This window comes from Artemia sp. Qi Xiang Cuo, chromosome 3 (genome assembly GCF_049724085.1).
Source record: "Artemia sp. Qi Xiang Cuo chromosome 3, ASM4972408v1, whole genome shotgun sequence".
NCBI lineage: Eukaryota > Metazoa > Arthropoda > Branchiopoda > Anostraca > Artemiidae > Artemia > Artemia sp. Qi Xiang Cuo.
The window spans coordinates 1545014-1570683 of record NC_142796.1 but is presented as its reverse complement, the minus strand read 5'-3'; the positions used below and the strand labels follow the sequence as shown (position 1 = coordinate 1570683).

The window sequence follows — 25670 nt, the reverse complement described above, 5'->3', positions numbered from 1 at the left end:
CTAGTGAGATGAGGTTGGCCTGGCACCCTCTCTCAAGAAGAAACAAACCAGAAACACTACCAGGAATTAATCCCTTAACTGACAAACAGGATGTACAACTAAACATGCAATCCCCAAATATATGCTTATTCATTCTAAACTGTAATGCAGTTCAGGCCATGAATATACATCAACTACAGAAAACAAAAATCATTGCAGAATTGGCAAAAATCTACATCCCTGATCATATGCTCATTCAAGCAAAAAAAGATCTTGCTTTACTATTAACAAAGCTGAACATTGATACACAGTCATATGAAAAATAAATCAACAACACAACACATATCAACACTCCAGTGGAATGTAAGATCACTCACAGAAAATAAGTTAAATGAACTAATATCTTTTATGAATAATAATTCCATCAATATTGCTTGCCTCCAGGAAACTTATTTAACCCAAAATCAACAAATTAAATCTCTGGGATACACTATCCTGAGAAAGGATAGATTATCAGAGAGAAAAGGAGGTGGAGTAGCTTTAATAGTTAAAAATAATATAAAATTCTGTGGCATCAACTTTCCAGATTTTTTAAATGATGTTGATGCAATTAACTTGCAAATAAACTTGTTTAAATAAACTTGCAAACCTTGGACTACCCCCCAAGTTAATATCTTTTATAAAATCTTTCATAGAATTGCGAAGTGTCATTGTTTATGTAGGTTCAGCCTCTTCACCCCAAAAGACAATAACCAAACGACTTCCTCAGGGAGCAGTCCTCAGTTGCCTCCTCTTTGCCCTATATCTATGGGACATGAACCTCCCCCACACAAACCTAATCTTTCCCCCTTTTCCAGTAAGTATTTTTCTAAAATGTATCATAGAATTCGTTCTGGAACAAATGGACTAAATTTTCTTGCATTCTCTTATCAGTTTTCTAATTCAAGTGGTTCTGTTCCCCTGTCCCCTCTTTGCAGGGATTGTAATATGTATAATGAAACATTTGACCACTGCCTATTCGAATGTAATATGCTGAAGTCTGCACAGAATACCTTGCTTTGTAAACTGTCAAAGTGCTTCAAACACTACAAAATCTCACTATCAGCCAAGAGCCTAGCCAACTATACCTGCACACAGAGCAGAGAAATCAACATCTATCATCTTATATTTGAACTCCTCGAGTCGAAAGATCTACTGAAAGATATCTGAGAATATCTAATAAATAAGAGACAACCAAGCCAGTAGCTCTGTAGCCCACAGAGTGAAGCAAAAAGAAAAGGGCTAAATAGTATCTACTGAAAAACCCGCCTGCTGTGAATTAGAAGAAGAAGATATGATCATTGTCATGTGTATCATGACAATCTTTAACAGCAACACTTTAAGAAATTTTAAAAATAAGTTTCTTGTGAATTATTGTCTCGATTAATCAGTAGCTGTACTAAACCCCTCGTGCTAAAAATCCTCCTCAGGGCCATACTGTGGTGTTTCTTTTGTGGAAGTTCTCCCCACTGTAAAGTGCAGACGGTCTGGTCTGCACTATTATCATACTATTATCCTTTCCTTTTTAGCTTAAAGCTTATTCAAAAGGCAATGCAAAGAACTCCCCCTAAACAAAGGTCCCTCCAGATCCCACCCCAAATACTAATGAAATTGATCCATTTTTGCCCCATCCTGGCTGGTCAAGCTCCGTATCACAAAGCTCACATGAAAGCTCAAATTCTGAGAATAGGACAATGATCAGTGTTGGATCAAATGTCACTATAGATGATAATGGCTTTTAAGACGTCCTTTCTAGGAGCTCCAAAAAAAGGAAAAAAACATCCCCAATCAAAAGTATTTCCCCTCCTCCTTTCCAAGATTATCCTTCCCAAAACTTAGGAATATACCTCAAAATTTCTCCAAATACCCCCCCCTTTGAAATAAGAAAGATTACTACAATAAGGGTTGCAATTTTCAAAATGTTAAAATCAATGTTTTTTCTTAACATTCACCGTGATGGATCTTTGCTAATAGCTGTCCAAGATCAGAAATCAGCAGATATAATACTTAATCTAAAATCTCTTCTTAATACCCCAATTAACTCATCTAAATGGAACCCAAAACAATCCCCAACAAAAATAGTAGTATATAATGTTCCCCTAGAAATACCAATTCAGGAGTTAAAAGAAGGGCTCTCAGATAGGGCTGGTAACACAATCCCTGTAGAAGATGTCACTCAACTGGGCAAACCCAACTCTAATGGATTAAAAACAAGTAGGTCTTTCCTATTTAAACTGAAGGAAAAAATAAATATCCCAGAAAAGTTAGTCCTAATTGGGAAAATGAAACCGCACAAGGAAAACAAGCCAAAGCCTGTCCAGTGTCAGAAGTGTCTGAAACTGGGACACACAACAAATAAATGCCATTAAATTCTCCTAGCTAGTAGTAACTGTAAAGGCTCCCATCCTAAGGAGTTGACAACTTGCAACAACACTCAGCCTACATGTATCAATTGTAAAGACCCATATGAATCCACCAATAAATCACAATGCCCTGCATATAAGAAAAGAGTACTAACACTCCAAATAGCAACAGAGAAGGACATTTCATACCCTTTAGCAGCTATGGAAATAAATGCTGCCCAATCAAATCAAATAAAACCTATATTGAAATCAAATAAAACTCTCAAGTCAAACACTCCCAATGCATCAAGTACTCCTTACAAAACACCATCCTTTAAGCCCCCCAGCTCACATCTCTATCAGAAAGAATCACCAAGCCAACAAGCCTCCTTGTCTAGTGAGATCAGGTCGGCCTGGCACCTCCTCCCAACAAGAAACAAACCAGAAACACTACCAGGAATTGATCCCTTAACCGACAAACTGGATGCACAGCCAAACATGCAAACCCCAAATATATGCTTATTCATTCTAAACTGCAATGCAGTTCAGGCCATGAATATACAACAACAACAGAAAACAAAAATCATTGCTGAATTGACAAAAATCTACATCCCTAATCATATGCTCATTCAAGCAAAAAAGATCTCGCTCTACTATTAACAAAGCTGAACATTGATACACAGTCATATGAAAAATAAAACAACAACACAACACATATCAATACTCCAGTGGAACGTAAGATCACTTACAGAAAATAAGTTAAATGGACTAATATCTTTTATGAATATAATTCCATCAATATTGCTTGCCTCCAGGAAACTCATTTAATCCAAAATCAACAAATTAAGTCTCTGGGTTATACTATCCTGAGAAAGGATAGATCATCAGAGAGAAAAGGAGGTGGAGTAGCTTTAATAGTTAAAAACAATATAAAATTATGTGGCATCAACTTTCCAGATTTTGTAAATGATGTTGATGCAATTGGTATCAGTGTTTGGCTGAATAATACAAAAACTTACATAATAAGCTTTTATAACCCTAATGGCCAAACTACAGATGCCATGGATTTCTTTAGCTTTTATATCCCTAACGGCCAAACAACAGATGCCATGGGTTTCTTCAGCTATATAAGTAATTCTAATATGCTGAAAAATATTATTATTTGCGGAGACTTTAATACCCACAGCCTTTTGTGGAGGGATGAGCCAGCAAACAAACCTAGTCAGTTCATTGAGCGTATGACTTCAAATAATAATGAATTAGCTGTTGCTACTGCTCCAAACCTGAATACATATTTCAACCCCAAAAGTGGCAGTTACTCTACAATTGACCTACAAATTGTGTCTTTAAATATTTTGAATAAAATTTATATAAATAAAATTGATAGTCTATGTACTGACCACTTTGCCATTGTTTTCTCCCTAGGCAAACCTGCTGAAAACCTATCACGTACCTCTAAATATATCAATACTAAAACAAATTTGCCTCCGTTCGAAAATTAGCTAACTGATACAATAACAAGTTTCACCCAACATTCATGCATTTCAAACGCAACAGCTGACACACATGCTGAAGTTTTGGCATCTTTACTAATAAATACAGCTAATCATGCTATCCCCAGGACAACACCCAGGAAAGCCTTCCCTAAACATATTCCCAACGCATGGTGGACAAATGAGTGCCAAAAAAAATGGAGAACAAAAAAGGCAGCTAGGAGAACATTCTTAAAAAAAAACCATCACCTTCTACATATTTAAAAAAAATTACAAGCAGAATCTAATCTAAAAAGGACCATAATAAATACTAAATATTATAAATTTGCAAATTATCTCTCCAGAGAAACACATGAGGCAATTGTACAAAATGTCATAAGCCACATCTGTGGGAAGAAGACGTCCCCTAAACTAGTCCTGTATGAACTTCTAGATAGTAATACCTATTATGATAATGATAATTAAAATTCTAAGCTATTTGCACCTCATTTTGTTAATAAGTTAACATCAAATAATTCTTGCAAAATGTCTTCATTTCCTATGAACCCAAATTACCAACCTTGCCCAGGATCCGAGTATATAACCAGCCCATTTTCAACCCAGGAAATGAATAATGCAAAACATCATTTTAGGACCAAGAATAGCGGCAGCTATGACAATATACACCCTACATTGATAAAGAATCTCACCCCTTCATAAAAACAGGAACTTTTAAATTGTTATAATCATGCTCGGGCTTCATCTATGTTTCCCAATATCTGGAAATGTTTGTCCCTCCTACCAATCCTAAATAAAAATAAACCTAAATATAACCCTGAGTATTATAGGCCTATAATGATCACAACTATGATGGAGAAACTAATAGAGAAAATGATCTATTACCGACTCCTCTGGTTTGTTGAAAAAAATAATATGATCCCTTACACTCAAACTGGCTTCAGGAAATACGATTCCTCATCAGATGCTTTCATATTGTTAACAAATGCAATCAATGAATCATTCTAAAAAAATAATGTCCTAGTTGCGGCTTTCCTAGATTTTGAAGGGGCATATGACAATGTGAATCACCAAATCCTTCTAACTAAACTTGCAAACCTTGGACTACCCCCCAAGTTAATATCTTTTATAAAATCTTTCATAGAATTGCGAAGTTTCATTGTTTGTGTAGGTTCAGCCTCTTCACCCCAAAAGACAATAACCAAAGGCCTTCCTCACGGAGCAGTCCTCAGCTGCCTCCTCATTGCCCTATATCTCTGGGACATGAACCTCCCCCACACAAATCTACAATATGCTGATGATCTGGTACTATGGTCATCTGGCAACACCTTTGAGATTGCACAGTCAAAGCTGCAAAAGTCGCTCTTCCAATTTGAAAAATTCTCTCTGAATTTGAAAACATTCAGATTTACCCATTGCACCTACCAAGTCAAAAATAATCCAATTTCACCCAAAGCGAAATCATGTTAATGCAAGACTAGTCCCCGAAGCCGCGCCACGCCGAAATGACGGTGGCGAATAATGTCCTAGTTGCAGCTTTCCTAGATTTTGAAGGGGCATATGACAATGTGAATCACCAAATCCTTCTAACTAAACTTGCAAACCTTGGACTACCCCCCAAGCTCGTATCTTTTATAAAATCTTTCATAGAATTGCAAAGTTTCATTGTTTGTGTAGGTTCAGCCTCTTCACCCCAAAAGACAATAACCAAAGGCCTTCCTCAGGGAGCAGTCCTCAGCTGCCTCCTCATTCCCCTATATCTCTGGGACATGAACCTCCCCCATACAAATCTACAATATGCTGATGATCTGGTACTATGGCCATCTGGAAACACCTTTGAGATTGCACAGTCAAAGCTGCAAAAGTCGCTCTTCCAATTTGAAAAATTCTCTCAACATTCAGATTTACCCATTGCACCTACCAAGTCAAAAATAATCCAATTTCACCCAAAGCGAAATCATGTTAATGCAAGACTAGTCCCCGAAGCCGCGCCGCGCCGAAATGACGGTGGCGAATGTGTGATTCAGTATCGGCGGCGGCGCGCCACCAGGCGCGCCGAAATTTTTTGGTGGCGCGCCACCAATTTTAGACCGGCGACGCGCCACAGCGCGCCAGTTTTTCTGACTAAAAATAATAATAAAATTCCACTTCACCAAGCACGTTCAACCTCGATTTTAGTAAGGATTTTTAAATGGTTGGCTAAAAACATACAAGAACAATATGCCAAAACAGGAATTTGTTGGGCCGTGCGGAAAGTGTTTATGTTCACCATCGATCAGACCAAGTAGAATTCTCATTTTTAGCCACTAGACCCAGGGAAACCTATGTTGTGTTTATGTTTAACATTGCATTGTCCATATAAAATCCTGTGTTTAGTCATTTCCTTCTTTTTAATGATTTGGGCTAATGTGTTAATAAATTTCAAATTTTTAATTTCAAACATCTCCTGTTCATAAAATAAATACGAAAAGGAAGTGAAAAAAAAAAAAAAAACAAATAACAACCTCGAAAAAAAACTGCATACAAATAAGATACCATGGTTTAACAACACCAAAAATTTAAAATCATCGGTTACATAACTTCAGTTACCACTGATGTAACAAGATTGAGTTTGTTCACTCTGCCTGGAGCCATTGATCTTTTTGCAGTCACTATCAGTCCTGTCGTGCTAAAAAGCCGTTTAGCTGGGGCACATGTGCCCGGTACAGCCAGAACTTGACGAGCGTAAACTGCCACTCGCGGGATCTGATACTAGTATTGGACCTTGGGGTCCCACAAAATACCGCAAATGGGCTTCTTCTTTGTATCTCCTGAAATAAGTTGTTTTATAATGGAGAACAAACCTGCACCTTCACCACAGGGCTCCTGCGCCCTACACTACAGGAGGAACTAAACTGCACCTTTACCCTCTTTTCTTATCAACACGGAATAACCCTCTGACATTCTTTTCTGAAAGAAGTGGTCAAGTTATAACGTTTCAATTCAAAGTTTAAGGCTACTTCAACTTTATTGTGCTCTGCTAACTGAGCAAAAATTCATTTTTATAGATATATTTCTATACTAGCTCTAGATAATCTACCAAGCGGTAAACTACCGCAAATCAGCATCGAAAAATAAATGAAACCCAAAACGAACAAAAATAACAATAAATAACTGAGTCTAACTCAAAACGAGCAGAAATTAACATATGTTGGGCTCAAAACCCCTATGCCTTCCCAAGGCCAGAACATAATTTTCACTTTACTGAAAAAAATATAAATGTTTTTACTTTTATAACTTTAATAAATCAAATAATATTAACATTTTGATTACTAAATATCAGTATATGTATATTAGACTGACAATGCATATTCATTTGTATTTTTGTCAGTAAAGTACAAATTATGTCCTGGCCTTGAGAAGACATAGGGGTTTTGATCCCAGCTTCTGTTAATTTTTGCTCGTTTTGAGTTCAACTCGGTTATTTATTGTGACTTCTGTTCGTTTTGGGTTTCATTTCCTTATTGATGTTGATTTGTGGTAGTTTCACGCTTGGTAGATTATTTGATTTTAATTTTGCTCATTTTTGGTTTAATGGAATTCTTTACTTTTCTTCGAAAAAACTTATTTTTTGGAAACAGTTTTTTTAATTAATTTCTGTTCGTTTTATATTGAGATAGTCTTTTCAGGGAAAAAGAAAATCATACTTTAAATTTTTTCGTTTTTTTAAGAATTTATAGTTTGGCCTGCTATTTGTATGCTGGAAAAGAATTTTCAGCAAAATTTAACAACATAGACCCTTATAAAAATCTGGACACAAATAGTAGTGTTTAATTTAGTTTCATACCTCCTCTAGTTGACCTGAAATGGAAAACTTGATAACATTCGCAAAAAAATCTGTTTACTTTCTTTGAGAGCTTGGATACACTTACGCTATTCTGATTTGGTCAAATTTTAACAGCAGTAGAAGCCCTGAAAGTTTGAACATAATACCCTCAGTTGTTCTTGGGATACTGCTGAGATGCCTAATTGGGAATTAGCATAAACACAGAGCATTTTGATTTAATCTTAAGGCAACATTTACTTTTTAAACATAAAGGCAAATGGGTGGGTGGGCGCGGGAGGGCGATTAGTTTCCCTCCAATCACTTTCGACTATTAAAAAGGGCATCAGCCCTTTCTATTTTCAATCAAATGAGCCCTTTTCAAAGTTCCTACGACTACTCCTTCGATACAAAGTGCCCTGGTCTAAACAACAACAACAACAAAAAAATAATACATTATACCCACATCGATCTTTAGTATAAAAAGGTCAAGCCTTCCAATCACTTTTGACTATTAAAAAGCGCACTAAGCTTTTCGATTTCCAAACTAATGATCCATTTTTGAGTTTCTACGACAATGCTTTCTCTAAACACTTTATATGCCCCCAGGGCATAAATTACAACCCTTACCCTAAGGGCTGTGAGGGTGGTTGTCATCCTCTAAGACCTAATTTCCAGAACTTTCAACTACATTAAACAAAATGGCTATCTCAAAATTTTGAGTGTATGTGTTTCGGCAAATGGTGGGCATGGAAGGGGTGTTACTTGCCTTCTAATCATTTTGACTATTAAAAAGGGCACAAGCCACTCCAATCTCTAATTGAATGAGCCCTTTTCGAAGTTTCTATGACTAATTCTTTGATATTAAGTGACCTTGTATAAAGGAAAAAAATAATAACCATTACTTCGTGCCAACACTGTTTTTATATACATCCAGGGCATAACTTAAAACCTAATTCCTAGATGGTTGTGGACGACTAAGATCCTCAAAAAACATATTTTTACCGGGGGACACAACTACACTGAACAAAATGGCTATTTTAAAATTTTTAGTGGATGTGTTTGGGCAAATGGTGGGCGTGGAAGGGGTGTTAGGTGCTTTCCAATCACTTTCGACCATTAAAAAGGGCACTAGCTATTCCAATTTCCAATCGAATGCGCCCTTTTTGAAGTTTCTACGACAACTCCTTCGATACGAAGTGCCCTGGTATGGAAAAAAAAAATAAAAAAATAATACATTGTGCCAACATTGTTCTTTACTTAGACAGCTTGATTGCGCTGCCTATGACAGCATCCTGAATTGCCTAATGCTCTTTTACCTACCTCTTTTCATCTGAAAAATTAGAAAGAAAAATGAACAGAATTTTAAAGTGGAAGGTAGAATTTTTGTTTCAAGAGAAATTTCTGCTTCTCCTTCCTATGAACCGATATACATGGTGAGCCCAAGATGACAGTATTTATTTTTAAGAAACAGATTAGCCGGGATGACGGTTGAAGCCTGGAGGTCGATATCGATAACCAAAAAAGAGAGAAAAAAAAAAAAACGGCGGCGTATTAGTGACGCCGCCGGCGATAGAATCAGCGGCAGCGTCAGCGCGCTGATGCAAGCTGTCAGCGCTGTCGCGCAGATGCAAGCGTCAGCGCTGGGTTTTTTTTCGGCGGCGCGCCGCCGACTTTTCGGCGCGGCTTCGGGGTCTATGAAAGACTAACTCTAAATTGAACAACTATTCCAGAAGATAATCATATTAATTACCTAGGTCTCATGCTTGACCAAAAACTTAATTTCCACCACCACATTTCAAACACAATAAAAAAAAGGCTATAGAAAAACAATTATACTAAAAAGACTTGTTCCCACACCCTGGGGATGTAAGGAGAAGACCTTACTCCAGTTTTATAAATCACATATAAGACCCCATATTGACTATGGGCTCATCGTCTATGGTGCATGTGCAAAGACCCAGATGCAAAAAATTGAAACAATACAAATATAATATGTCTCTTATTTGGTCTTAGGAAACCCACAAGCACCAAGTTTCTGGTTATGGAGAGTGGATTAACAACAATAAGGGAGAGACGCACCTTTCTCTTGATAAAACATCTTCCAAAAATTGAATCAAATAGCTCACACACCCTACATAATTGGTTAAGAAATCCAGCCATGTATAGAGGCATTGCAGATGAGTATGCCAATATTCAGAAGAAGTTGCCTGTACCCGCAAAGTCTATCGCACCTACTTTTCCCCAATCCCCTCCATGGAATTGGTCAATCCCCATAATAAATACTGATTTCTCAAAGTGGACTAAAGATTTAACCCCCATTGCTTTTGTCCAGAAAAAATTGCTGAACTTAATACAACTACTTATAAAAACCATTTCCAAAGCTTTGTTGATGGGTCCAAAATGAATGAGAAGGTAGCAAGTGGTGCTTTCCTTCCTCTCCTGAAAATTGCAATGGGTGAGAGATTGTATAATAATGCATCTATAATGTCTGCTGAGTTAAATGCCATAATCATGGCATTAAAAAACCTTATAGAAAATAAACCTTTGATTGCTAACTCAAATAATATTATAGTTTATTCTGACTCTTTATCAAGCCTTGAGCTGCTGTCTTCAGCTCCTCAGTATAAGCTGGATAGTGACACTTATCGTTGTCTTAGTATTATAGATAATCTTGCTTCAAGTGGCATAAGAACTTATCTTCAGCATATTCCTAGCCACTCTGGTATAAGTGGTAATCATCAGGTTGATGAAATAGCAAAAAATGCTATAAAAATTGACCAGCCAAGTGGGAGACCAATCCCAATTAGAGATATTTACCAATGGAGACTATCAAATATTATGTTTAATAAGAAAAACCCTAATCTTACCCCCTTTCCCAATAAGCACTTTTCTAAAATTTATCATAGAATTCGTTCTGGAACAAATGGACTAAACTTTCTTGCATTCTCGTATCAATTTCCTAATTCAAGTGGTACAGTTCCCCTGTCCCCTCTTTGCAGGTATAGTATTATGAATAATGAAACAATTGACCACTGCTTATTTGAATGTAATATGCTGACATCTGCACAGCATACCTTGCCTTGTAAACTGTTAAAGTGCTTCAAACACCACAAAATCTCACTATCAGCCAAGAGCCTAGCCAACTATACCTGCACACAGAGCACAGAAATCAATAGGCTATCTATCATCTTATATTCAAACTCCTTGAGTAAACAGATCTACTGAAAGATATCTGAGAATATCTAATAAATAAGAGACAACCAAGACAGTAGCTCTGTAGCCCACAGAGTGAAGCAAAAGGAAAAGGGCTAAATAGTTTTACTGAAAAGCCCGCCTGCTGTTAAATAGAAGAAGAAGAAGAACTGACAGACCATATTTCAAACAGTAGGCTGTGGAAAAAGCGTGGTTCAATCCCCTTCTAGGGCTATAATGAGAGAAAGGTTGAGATGGCTAGGGCACATTCTGCAGATGAAGGATGGCAGATTGTCAAAGATTGTCCTTTTTGGCCAACCATCTAGGGCTAAAAAAGTAGCTGGGTGTCCACAGTTGGGGTGGGAGGATGTCATAAAGAAAGATTTAAAGGAAATGGGAACTTCTTGGGAGGGTGTAATAATAATAATAATATATTGCAAAAACAGGCTTGCACCTCTATCTACAAAAATGTAAAATAATCAGATGCTTCTACACTATAATGATTGTCAATCTTGTTCTTAAAAGCATTGACTGAATCTGAGTTGACAGTGTCTGATGGTAGTGTGTTCCACTTGGAGACAATGTGGTTGTTGAATGCCCATCTACCAATGTCTCTTCTGAAACATTCTTCAGTTAGTTTAAACTTGTGACCTCTCAGGTTATTACTCTTGAATGCTATTATCTCTTCTGGAGGGATGTTGTTGTAGTATCTGTTGCATATTTTATGTACTTCAATAAGATCTCTTCTCAAAAATCGGTATGAGAGGCTTGGGAGTGACAGTTTTTTCAAATGGTCTTGGTATGATAAGTTTCTAAGTGATGGAACAAATTTAGTAGCCCTCCTTTGGATATTTTCTATTGCATTGCTGTCTTTTTGAAAAAATGGTCTGGTGTAAAGAGGGAGGCTTTGAATAGATTAGGCTGGAAGAGGAGCATGCACAGCTGCATTGGCCCCAGGTAGCTTCTTGTTGTGGTGAGTTGTTAGTAGTAGTGGTAGTAACTGGCTTTATCTCAGAAAGTAAGCTGTACAAAAAATGTGGTCCAACCCCACTATTTATGGCTATAATGAGAGAAAGGATAAGATAGCTAGGACATATTCTGCTGATAAAGGATAACATATTACCAAAGATTGCTCTTATTGGCCAACAGTCTAGGGCCAATCAAAAAGTGGGTTGTCCCCAAATGAGATAGGCAGATGTTGTAAGGAAAGGTTTAAGGCAGATAGGAACTTCTTGGGAGGGTTAAAGAGGGAGGCTTTGAATAAATTGGGATGGAAGAGAAGTGTATGTAGCTGTGATGGCCTCAGGTGGCTGGGTGCTGCAGTGAGTTATTATTAGTGGTGGTAGTAGTACTTAAAATGGTTGGTTTGCGCCTGTCTTCACAAGAGATGACACCCTCTTCTTTGATTTGAGATCAAAACCTCAGTATCTAATTTTTTTTTCATGGGTAATAAAAACTTTTTTATGGGTAATATGGCTGATGGAAATATATAATGTAAAATCAATGAAAGACAATCAGTCTATGTTAGTAAAAACATAAAATTGAAGTAACTGATAACCCAAACCAGTTGGTAAAATGACCAGCCAGTCAGTAAAATTCATTACCCACCCCCCTCAAACATTTTGGCTAGTGATGCCTCTGCTGCCAGAACAAGACACTACTCAGTGGTGAAGCTTTTTTGAAGAAAGAGTAAACACAAAGTTGAGAAAACAACTTATTTTTATAATCATGCTAGAAATGATTATTATATTTGTAATCAGCATAAAAAAAAGGCATTGAATGGTGTATTCACTTTATTCCTAGCTCAATAATATGATTTGGTATATATTTACCAGGGGGATTTACCACAAATGGTCTACAATGGCAAACAAATGCAATTTCAGAAGGATCCAGTAGGACTGTAAGCTTGGCCTGATTAAAGGGCTAGAATGGAATGCCAATAGTAGTGATTATTGTGGAAGAAAATGTAATGATTTAGTACTCCTATTCTCTATAAGGAAACACTTTAAAATTCTGAGAGCTACTTTTAAAACATTCTAAAATACTTATTTATATCATTCCCAATTGCAAACAGCTTCACTTTATTCCCCCCCCCCCTCTAAAGGACAAATATACAGACAAGAGGTATTAGTCTGTTTTGAGGCCTGCTCAAAATAAAACTATACAATTATGGAAACAACTTTAAAAAATATGGGTCTACAGGCTAAAGTATGTCCTGGGAAGGTATTTTGAAGTACCTACCTCTACTCTTTCTCTCTAGTGGGTCCTGAAATTTTCCTACATGACAGGTCTATGCCAATTGGAATTTTGACCAAACAACATTTTACCTTAATTTTCAGTTAGGACTATTATTTTCTTTTTCTCTGGCTTTAGTTCAGAGAATGCAATTCCTGTTATTTGAGTGAAATTTTAAGCCATATCAATGTTTTTGTTTTTTTTTTCAAAATTTAGGAAATGTATTTGCATATAGGCCTATGTAAAACCTTATAAATTGGGATTGAGAAAAGTTGTGAAGCTGAAAAAACAATTGTTTTGCTTCATTTAAGCAGAAGATCTATTTTACAAGGTTTCACTTTTAATAGGCTACACATTTTTTAAAGGTCAGGATCCTCTAGAGGGGGAAAAAATGGAGGTATGTACTTCAAAATACCTTCCAGGGATATACTTTGGTCAATACATACCAAATCATACTATTGAGTTTCAAATAAAGTGAATACACCATTTAATGCCTTTTTTTTATGCTGATTACAAATATAATAAGCATTTATATCAGAAATGAATTTCAGCCTCCCCCCCCCCCCCTATATAGGCTATACCTAACCCAACCTAACCCTGAAGTTGTCGATATAGGGGGGGGGGCTGAAATTCATTTCCGATAGAAATGCTTATTATATTCGTAATCAGCATAAAAAAAGGCATTGAATGGTGTATTCACTTTAGTCCTAACTCAATAATATGATTTAGTATATATTGACCTATACTTTAGCCTGTAGACCCATCCCTGAAAGCTTCATTTTCCTAACCTAACCCCTTTCCAAAAATAGTCAAAAGTAGAATTTTACCATTATCTACCCTAGTTAGAAACAAAATATTATTCACTTGTCAAACAGCTACTTTATAGAATCCTCTATGAATTTTGACTTCTTGTCCTATTCTCTGTTTTTTTCGTACTGCGTCTCCGCTGGGGGTATACCAACCGTATACATACAGAAATAATTCAATTTATTTATGAAGGGCCAGTATAGCCCTGACGAGCTCAGCGGTTCTAGCGAAAGATTTGTCCTCAAATTCTCGATTTGGCCATTCATAAACTCGATAAGAAGAATCATAAATCTTAGAGGATCTGCACCAAGAACTAATTGGAAAATTTTAGCTGATTAAGTATTTTAATTAATCTGAATGTTGTCGAAATTTTTTTGTCAATTTTCAGAAAATAGCAGCAGTATTGTTGAATCGCAGGCAGAGGTTCCAAAATTTTGTATACATGGTATATGAACTACCAATTAGTCCTTTCACCCCTTTGACTCTCCAAAAAGTATCATCGGATATTCAGAAATCCAGCATCCTCCTCTGTACCCAACTCTTCGTATCAGTTAAAAACCCATAATCCCAAAAGATGTCTATTGCAACTAATGTTTTAGAAAATTCCTTTCTTAAAAAAAAAATATTATAAAAAAACAAAGTAATTTTAAGCCAAATTAAAAAAAACCTTTTTGCATCTTCATTTTTCTCATAAAAAAACTTGTACCCTTCACTATGTTTCTGGGACCATCATCATCAACACTTATTAGCGTTATAAAATCGTGCACTGAATCATCCATTCATTAGCACAAAATGAAAGAAGGGCTAAATAGTGCCGAAAGAATCAGAACTGAAGAAGACTACTTAGAATAATGAGAAGATTCGTTTATTAAACTGATGGAAGGTTACAAATTTACTTTCTACACATAAATAATTTCGGAGACCACACTGCCTTTCCTTGACGATAAAATAAAGGTTCAAAATAGGGATAAAATCCTTTCTAATAGACAGTGTATAGAAATTCACAAAAATACACTGTCTATTAAAAAGGATTTTATCCCTATTTTGGACTTTTATTTTACTTTCTTCACAAATATTATTCCAATATCCTATAATTACACTGCATTAAATTTTGGAGTAATTGTGGATATTGTCATCCTTTGGACTCATTCCTTATTGATTTCTAACTTGGCTCATTATTAGCTGGCTCAATTAATTGATTTGATGACGAAAAATTTTGAAAATTTTTCTGATACGCTGCTGTATTTTTTTTCCCTTGTGGTTAACTTACAGGTTTTAAAGATATAGATATCCCCCTTTCAAAATTATAACTACGTAAGGGGATAAATGTTGAAACAAAAAAATAGGCTTGGAAACATTTGTTTCAGAAACGGAAGTGGGAAAAGCTTTCACATCCTCCATTATTATCAATTATGTAAAGATGGGCGCAGCTTCAGCAATTTTTATGGGGGGGGGGGCAAGAGGGGGTCACAACTGGGGTGTCAAGATACATGGAATATCCTTCAGGGAAAAAGAGGTGTTGGAACGTCTGTGAAAAAACAAGCCTAAATGTATGAAAACTTTTTGGGGAGGTTATTTTATAATGGATACTGAGTACCCAACGAAAAAAAGTTAACGCGGCATGTGCCTACCGTAAGACTTCAATAGTAGATTCTCTTTCGAGCGTTGCCGAAAAACAGTTACTATTGAGTGAAGACACTACTTGGATATAATCAAAATATTACACAGTTCATAATAAACAAACAGGAAATTCAGTGCTGGTAATCAAGCTTTTACCAAAATTATCAGTAAGGAGTTGCAGCAGATGACAGTCGTATACTTTAAAAAACCTTTGGGGTGGGCTAAGGTGAATGTCATATACATTTGGTTTTTTTCTCAAGCTTCACCACTATTATTGAAGTACGTATCCCCCCTCTACTTCCCCAACCTCGAATCCCAGTACGAGATGCTCAATCTCGTAGTTGAATCGAGCGCCATTCTAACAGCCCCGTTTATCGTTCTATTCAGTTGCGTGCTACCCCTATGAGATAGCCTTGAATCGGTGTCAAATAATTACTTAATCTAGCTTAAAACGCAAAATTAAGATACCACAGTCTAATTCATGGATTAAAATACTATCGAACTCACTATATTGTATTTTAAACACTAGACCCTCCATCCAGATATTTGGCATTTAGAGCAAAATTCTCCCTGGTTGATGTTACGCTAAGTTTGTTTATGAAGTAGACGACGAAGTAGGCCTGCTGTGAATTAGAAGAAGAAGACGACTCACTATTTTAAAGAAGAAGACGGGTGTAATAAGACGGTGTAGGTGCTAATGTAACCATAAATGATGATAATGGGTTTCAAGAGGTCCTCTCTAGAAGTTCTAAAAAAAGGAAAAAAATCTCCCCAATTAAAAGCATTGCTTTTGTTCAGAATAAATTTGCAGAACTCAATACAATTACCTATAAAAATCACTTCCAAATATTTGTTGATGGGTCAAAAATGAATGAGAAGGTTGCAAGTGGTGTTTTCCTTCCTCACCTGAAAATTGCAATGGGCGAGAGATTGTTTAATAATTTATCTATAATGTCTGCTGAGTAAAATGCCATAATCATGGCATTAGAACACCTTAAGCAAAACCAACCTTTGATTGAAAATTCGAATAATATTATCATCTATTCTGACTCTTTATCAAGCCTTGAGTTGCTGGCCTCAGCTTCTCAATATAAGTTGGACATTGACACTTATCATTGTCTCAGTATTATTGATAATCTTGCTTCAAGTGGAATAAAAACTTATTTTCAGTACATTCCTAGCCACTCTGGAATAAGTGGTAATCATCAGGTTGATGAAATAGCAAAAAAATGCTATAAATATTGACCAGCCAAGTGGGAGACCAATCCCAATTAGAGATATTTACCGATGGAGGCTATCAGATATTAATTTTAATAAGACTAATCCTATCCTTTCCCCCTTTCCCAAAGAGTATCTTTCTAAAATTTATCATAGAATTCGTTCTGGAACAAATGGACTAAATTTCCTTGCATTCTCATATATGCTTTCTAATTCAAGTGGTTCAATTCCCCTGTCCCCTCTTTGCAGGCATTGTAATATGAATAATGAAACAATTGACCATTGCCTATTTGAATGTAATATGCTGACGTCTGCACAACATACCTTGCTTTGTAAACTGTTAAAATACTTCAAACACCACAAAATCCCACTATCAGCCAAGAGCATAGCCAACTATACCTGCACACAGAGCATAGAAATCGACATCTATCATCTTATATTTGAACTCCTAGAGTCGAAAGATCTGCTGAATGATATCTGAATATATCTAATAAATATGAGGCAATCAAGCCAGTAGCTCTTTAGCCCATAGAGTGACGCAAAAGGAAAAGGGCTAAATGGTTTTACTGAAAAGCCCGCCTGCTGTTAAATAGAAGAAGAAGAAGAATGATGCTGTTAAATGGAAGAAGAAGAAGAAGAAAAAAGATGATAATGGGTTTCAAGATGTCCTCTCTAGAAATTCTACAAAAAGGAAAAAAATCTCCCCAATTAAAAGCATTTCCCCTCTCCCTGCCTAAGATTTTCCCTCCAAAAACTAAGGAATTTACATTAAAATTACTCCCACAACCCCCTTGGAGATAAAAATGATCTCTGCAAAAAGAGTTGCAATTTTTAAATTGCTAAAATCAATGTTCTCTCTAAACATTAACCGTGATGGATCTCTGCTAATAGCTGTAGAAGATCAGAAATCAGCAGATACAATAATTAACCTTAAATCCCTTGTGAATACCCCAATTATTGCATCTAATTAGAACCCAAAACAATCACCAACAAAAATAGTAGTTTATAATGTACCCCAGAGATATCTACTCAGGAGTTAAAAGAAGGTCTTTCAGATAGGGCTGGAAACACAATTCCAGTTGAGGATGTTACCCAACTTGGAAAACCTAACTCTAATGGCCTAAAAACTAGTAGATCCTTCTTATTCACACTGATGGATAAAATTGATACCCCAGAAAAATTATTCCTATATGGGCAAATCAAACCACACAAGGAATACAAACCTAAGCCTATCCAGTGTCAGAAGTGTTTCAAACTGGGACACACGACAAACAAATGCAATGAAATTCTCCGAGAGTGTAGTAATTGTAAAGCTTTCCATCCTAAAGAGCTGACAACTTGCAACAACACTCAGCCTACATGCATCAATTGCAAAGGCCCAAATGAATCTACAAATAAATCATTATGCCCTGCATACAAGAAAAAAGCTCTAACACTCCAAATATCAACAAAGAAGGTCATCCCATACCCCTTTGCAGCAATGGAAGCAAATGCTGCCCAACAATACCAAATAAAGCCTGTAATGAAACCAACCAAAACCCCCAAGTCAAATGCCCCCAATGCATCAAGTACCCCATATAAAACACCATCTTCTAAGCCCCCAAGCTCAAATCCCTATCAGAAGGAATCACCAAGCCAACAAGTCTCCTTGCCCGGTGAGATGAGGCCAGCCTGGCCCTCCCTCCCAAAAAGAAACAAACCAGAATCACTACCAGGAATCAATCCCTTAACCAACAAACAGGATGCACTACCAAAAATACAATCCCCAAATATATACTTATTCATTCTAAACTGTAATGCAGTTCAGGCCATGAACATACATCAACTACAGAAAACAAGAATTATTGCAGAATTGGCAAAAATCTACATCCCAGATGATATGCTCATTCAAGCAAAAAAAGGTCTTGCTTTACTTTTAACAAAGCTGAACATTGATACACAGTCATATGAAGAATAAATCAACAACACAACATTTATCAAAACTCCAATGGAATGTAAGATCACTCACAGAAAGTAAGCTAAATGAACTAATATCATTTATGAATAATAATTCTATTAATATTGCTTGCCTCCAGGAAACTCATTTAACCCAAAATCAACAAATGAAGTCTCTGGGATATACTATCCTGAGAAAGGATAGATCTTCAGAGAGAAAAGGAGGTGGTGTAGCTTTATTAGTTAATAATAATCTAAAATTTTGTGGCATCAATTTTCCAGATTTTGAAAATGATGTTGATGTAATTGGTATAAGTGTTTGGCTGAATAATTTAAAAACCTACATAATAAGCTTTTATAACCCTAATGGCCAAACTACAGATGCCAAGGATTTCTTTAATTATATAAATAATTCTAATATGTTAAAAAATATCATTATTTGTGGTGATTTCAATGCCCATTGCCTTTTGTGGGGGAATAAACCAGGAAATAAAGATGATAAATTTATTGATCATATGACTTCAAATAATAATGAATTAGCTGTTGCTACCGCTCCAAACCTGAATACTTATTTCAACCCCACAAGTGGCAAATTCTCTACAATTGACCTACAAATTGTGTCTTTAAATTTTTCGAACAAAATTTACATAAATAAAATTGATAGTCTATGTACAGACCACTTTGCTATAGTTTGCTCCCTAAATGAACCTGCTGAAACTTTATCTCATACATCCAAATATATCAATACTAAAGCAAATTGGTCTATTTTCCAAAATAAGCTAAATGATGAAATTACAAGTTTCACCCAAAGTTCATGCATTTCTAACACAACAGTTGACACACATGCTGAAGATCTTTACTAATAAATACAGCTAATCATGCTATCCCCAGGACAAAACCTAAGAAAACATTCCCTAAATAAATTCCTAAAGCATGGTGGACAAATGAGTGCCTAAATAAATGGAGGATAAAAAAGGCAGTTAGGACAGATTTCATAAAAAAACTGACCCCTTCTACATATTTAAAGAAATTAAAAGCAGAGTCTAATCTAAAAAGGACTATAATAGATGCCAAATATAAATACTGGAATAATTTTGCAAATAATCTCTCCAGAGAAACAAATGAGCCAATTATACATAAAGTCATAAGCCACATATGTGGGAAAAAGACTTCTCCCAACCCACTCCTGTATGAGCTTATACATAATAATACCCATTATGACAATGATATTGAAAAGGCTAACCTATTTGCAACTCTTTTTTGTTAATAAGCTAAGATCAAATAATCAAAGCAAGGTGTCCACAATTTCTATGAACCCTTGTTACCAACCATACCCAGGATCTGAGTACATAACTAATTTATTTTCAATTCAGGTCTTGAATAATGCAATACATCAAATTAGGTCCAAAACTAGCAGCAGCTATGACAATATACACCCTACATGGATAAAGAATCTCACACCTTCATACAAACAAGAACTGCTAAATTGTTATAATCACTCTTAGTCATCTTTTATTTACCCCAATATTTGGAAATTTTCGTCCCTCCTACCAATCCTAAAGAAAAATAAACCAAAAGATAACCCTGAGTCTTATAGGCCCATAATGATTACACCTGTGATGGGGAAAATAATGGAAAAAATGATTTATCACAGACTCTTCTGGTTTGTTGAGAAAAATAACATGATCCCACACACTCAAACTGGATTCAGGAAATACCACTCCTCAACAGATGCTTTCATTTTGCTAACAAATGCAATAAATGAATCTTTCTCAAAAAATAATATCCTAGTGGCAGCTTTCCTAGATTTTGAAGGAGCTTATGACAATGTGAACCACCAAATCCTTTTAAATAAACTTGCAAACCTTGGCGTACCTCCTAAGCTAGTATCCTTTATTAAATCCTTCATAGAAGTGCGAAGTTTCATTGTTTGTGTTGGTTCAGCCTCTTCACCCCAAAAGACAATATCCAAAGGCCTACCTCAGGGAGCAGTCCTCAGTTGCCTCCTTATTGCCCTATATCTCAGGGACATGAACCTACCCCACACGAATCTACAATATGCTGATGATCTGGTGCTATGGTCATCTGGCAACACCTTTGAGATAGCACAGTCAAATCTGCAAAAGTCACTTTTCCAGTTTGAAAAATTCTCTCAACATTCAGATTTACCCATTGCACCCACCAAGTCAAAAATAATCCAATTTCACCGGAAGCGAAACCATGTTAATGCAAAACTAACTCTAAATAAAACAACTATTCCAGATGATAATAATATTAATTACCTAGGTCTCATGCTTGACCAAAAACTTAATTTCCACCTCCACATTTCAAACACAATAAAAAAATGTTATAGAAAAGCAAATATACTAAAAAGACTTCTTTCCACACCCTGGGGTTGTAAGGAGAAAACCTTACTCCAGTTTTATAAATCACATATAAGACCCCATATTGACTATGGGCTCATTGTCTATGGTGCATGTGCAAAGACCCAGATGCAAAAAATTGAAACAAAACAAAATGATATAATACGTCTCATATTTGGTCTTAGGAAACCCACAAGCACCAAGTTTCTGCTTATGGAGAGTGGATTAACAACAATAAGGGAGAGACGTAGCTTTCTCTTGATAAAACATCTTACAAAAATTGAATCAAATAGCTCACACACATTACATAATTGGTTAAGAAATCTAGCCATGTATAGAGGTATTTTAAATGATTATGCCAATATTCAAAATAAAGCCCATGGACCAGCAAAGTCTAGTGCATTCACGTTCTCTCAATCTCTTCCATGGAAGTCGTCATTTCCCATAATAAATACAGACTTCTCAATATGGAATAAAGAATTAACCCCCACTACTTTTCTTCAAAAAGAAATTGCAGAACTTAATACAATTACCTATAAAAATCACTTCCAAATATTTGTTGATGGGTCAAAAATGAATGAGAAGTTTGCAAGTGGTGTTTTCCTTCCTCACCTGAAAATTGCAATGGGCGAGAGATTATTTAATAATTTATCTATATTGTCTGCTGAGTTAAATGCCATAATCATGGCATTAGAACACCTTAAGAAAAACCAACCTTTGATTGAAAATTCGAATAATATTATCATCTATTCCGACTCTTTATCAAGCCTTGAGTTGCTGGCCTCAGCTCCTCAATATAAGTTGGACATTGACACTTATCATTGTCACAGTATTATTGATAATCTTGCTTCAAGTGGCATAAATACTTACTTTCAGTACATTCCTAGCCATTCTGGCATAAGTGGTAATCATCAGGTTGATGAAATAGCAAAAAATGCTATAAATATTGACCAGCCAAGTGGGAGACCAATCCCAATTAGAGATATTTACCGATGGAGGCTATCAGATATTAATTTTAATAAGATTAATCCTATCCTTTCCCCTTTCCCAATAAGTATCTTTCTAAAATTTATCATAGAATTCGTTCTGGAACAAATGGACTAAATTTCCTTGCATTCTCATATAAGCTTTCTAATTCACGTGGTTCAATTCCCCTGTCCCCTCTTTGCAGGCATTGTAATATGAATAATGAAACAATTGACCATTGCCTATTTGAATGTAATATGCTGACGTCTGCACAACATATCTTGCTTTGTAAACTGTTAAAATACTTCAAACACCACAAAATCCCACTATCAACCAAGAGCCTAGCCATCTATACCTGCACACAGAGCATAGAAATCGACATCTATCATCTTATATTTGAACTCCTAGAGTCGAAAGATCTGCTGAAAGATATCTGAATATATCTAATAAATATGAGGCAATCAAGCCAGTAGCTCTGTAGCCCACAGAGTGAAGCAAAAGGAAAAGGGCTAAATAGTTTTACTGAAAAGCCCGCCTGCTGTTAAATAGAAGAAGAAGACGGGATTTATTTCTAGATGAACTTGAGTCTGCCATTAAATGAGCATTAAATTTTGAATTGCGAAAGAAAGGGATCACAACAGAATGTTAAATTCAAAATACTGCAAATTTATCAACAAAAGTAACAAACAATGTGATGACACAAATTATTGAATAACGTTGCTGAAGCTTTTTTCCATCATCTTAAACTTTAGAACTTTTTGCTGATAAAGTAATTTAGCCTAGAGGATGTATTCATATCCATCTTTGAAAATCTTTAAAACAAGAAAATCTAATCTTGAACTGACAGATTTTAGAAAGTAAAAGAACCTTAAATATCAGAGGAACAAATTTCATCTGAGAAAACGCGCCGAAACAGGAAGTATAGTTCATTTCCGAAATTGCACCATTGACTAGGCTCACCAATTTACTTGATGATAAGGTTTTTCAAAGGCGGTATAATTGCAAAAAATATTAATAGGGAACTTATGAGGAAGTGTAATGTATCCCTATTATTCGTTTTTTTTTTAGATTAAAAACGAGCAGGGATTAATTAAAAAGAAATTCTGTTCGAAGTAAAGAGCAAATTTGAAGCTTAAGACGAAGAAAAGTTTTAAAGTTAATTGATAAATTAAAATTGTTCTCTAAATTATTAGGCGGTATCTCCCCCTTCTTGCCCCCACTGCCCTAAATGACGCCACTGCACGTACATCCCCAAAAAAATTGCCATGTATGAAAATAGTACTGCTACAGCTGAAACAGGAAATGAGTGTAATTGTGGGTTTGATGTGGAATATGGAACTAGCAGGACTGCGTCTTATTCCTTTTTTTTAACCATTTTAATGGAATTCATCTTAAAAAATATTGCAATGGCTACGAGAGAACATTGAGCAATTAGGAAGGTAAAACCATCTTAGAATTAAATTATGGACATGATTTGTGTGTTCTAGATAAAAATATTGGCGAAATGAAATGCTTTTTTGGTTGTTTTCAAAGTTGGGGCTGTAAGAAGAGGTCTTAAAATCGACATTGAGAAAACTAAGTTGCTAAGAAAATGTAAAACTGAACGGGGAAGAGTTGATGAATGAATAGACGGGTTTATTGAATGTTTCAGTTCAAAACGACTACCCACGAGCTAACACAAATTAAAATAACACTGCCAATAGCTGCAGAAAATATTGTTATAGACTCTTAAGCCTAACTTTTCAGGCAAAATGAAGTAGGTTGCAGAAAATGGGGTAGTCAGAGAAAGTAGTCAAGTTTGAATTTGAAACATAAGCAATTTTGAATGATTAGGAAGATTCGTTTAATATTTTCCAATGTCTAAGAATATTTTTAGGTTTTTGCTTTGCCTGACATTTATGAAGCAATAATCTTCACGATTAATTTGGTCCGATTCTGCTTTCTGGGGCTATAACGAAGAAAAGGCTAAAATGAGTTGATCATGTTTATCAAAGAGTTTATAAAATAATATATTTTATATCTCTATGATGTTTACGGATGGAGGTTGACGGGTTGTGCTCTTTCACCATCTATCTAGCACAAACGAAAAGCAGGTCGTCCCGAATTTAGTGAGAGAAGGTCATAAGAGAAAATTTAAAAGAGACTTCATGGGAAGGATAAAGAGCAAATATTGAATAGTGACATAGATGAGGAGCGTGTGCAACTGCGTCGGAATAAGTTAGCAATGTGCTGTAATTAATTGTTAGCAGTAGTAGTGCCGCCTGTTACCCTCTCGGATTCTGATATTTGAACCTAGACTGAACTTGGGTCTGAGTGCTGCCTATGCTCTGTGAGTCGTGTCTTGTTTCACATATTCAGGAAAGAAATAATAGAAAATCTGAGATATTTATACTCCAGCAAACTTGTGGAAATTAGCTGTCTAAGTATGAGAAGTCTTATAAAATTTTATTGAACTACAACGATCAATAAATCCATAGAAATTTGTCTTGTCTAGGACTAATTTATAGTCAACTTTCTGTGGCCAGACAGGGCAGGTGAAAAGTCCTGTTGAATTCTTGCTGGGAGTAACTCAGATGAAGGATTGATTGCTTGCTCAGATACCTCAATCAAATAGTTTCTTATTAGCTATTTCATCTGGAATTAACGTAGATATAAGCTAGGCTTGTGTAGAAATCAGCAATTTTTGATAGCCTAAGCATAGGATTTTATTTGGGGATTGGGGGAGGGGGGCTGGAATAACCCCAATAGTTTAACTGAAAGGTAAATTATTTTTGTTCATATTATTGACTTATAAATGAATTAAACATACTACTTGATGCCTTTTTTCATGCTCTTCCCAAATGTAATTATAATTTTTGTCAGAAATGAATTTTACCCTAACCCCTAGGCCTATAGGCCTATATAGACCTAGGCCTACCAATTCAGGGTAGGCTATATATTTGCACATTAGCAGGGGGGGTTAGGGGTAAATTTTATTTCTGATTTAAATGAGAGGTAAGTTAAAACTCCCCCCCCCTGATGTGCAAATATATAGGCTATTCTGAATTGGTAGCCTATATATAGGGGTGGGGATGAAATTCATTTCTGACATAATGTATCAAGTAAGGACCATAGCAGACGGTCAGTAAAAGCACTCAGTACAGATGATAGCAAGGAAGTGACCAACTTGAAGGACATCACGGAACTCTTCAACAGGCAGTTTGCGTTGGTTTTCACCAATGAACCAGATGGTCCTCTTCCTCATAGTCCACCATACGACAGCCCTAACCCAATGCCACCTATTCTACTCTCCCCCCCCTGTCGTCCAAAAGCGACTTGAAGCACTAGACGTCAATAAGTCTGCCGGTCCTGATAACTTGCACCCAAGACTATTGAAGGAGCTTGCCAAAGAAATTGCACAACCACTATGCAATATATTCCAACTGTAGCTTGACTCAAAAAAGGTACCCAAAGACTGGAAGCTGACCCATGTTACCCCAATATTCAAGAAAGGTGACCGCACCAAAGCCAAAAACTACAGACCCATCAGTCTGACCTCAGCGGCGGCAAAAACCCTTGAGCGGATTGTGAATGCTGATATTTTGACACATCTCCGTAATAATAATATACTTTCCCCCGACCAGCCCGGATTTCTGCCAGGAAAATTGATTGAGACCAATCTCCTTGAGATATACAGCAC

General features: G+C 36.1%; 1 protein-coding gene across 1 annotated transcript in view; it reads right to left on the bottom strand.

The window, feature by feature from the left end:
- LOC148953640 (uncharacterized) overlaps window positions 1-14087 on the bottom strand; it is a 30028-nt gene extending 15941 nt beyond the window's left edge. Inside the window, exon 1 of the mRNA XM_089087288.1 lies at window positions 13947-14087. The gene's annotated coding sequence lies outside the window, so the exon portion shown is untranslated. The remainder of the gene's footprint in view (window positions 1-13946) is intronic.
- Window positions 14088-25670: the final 11583 nt, after the last annotated feature.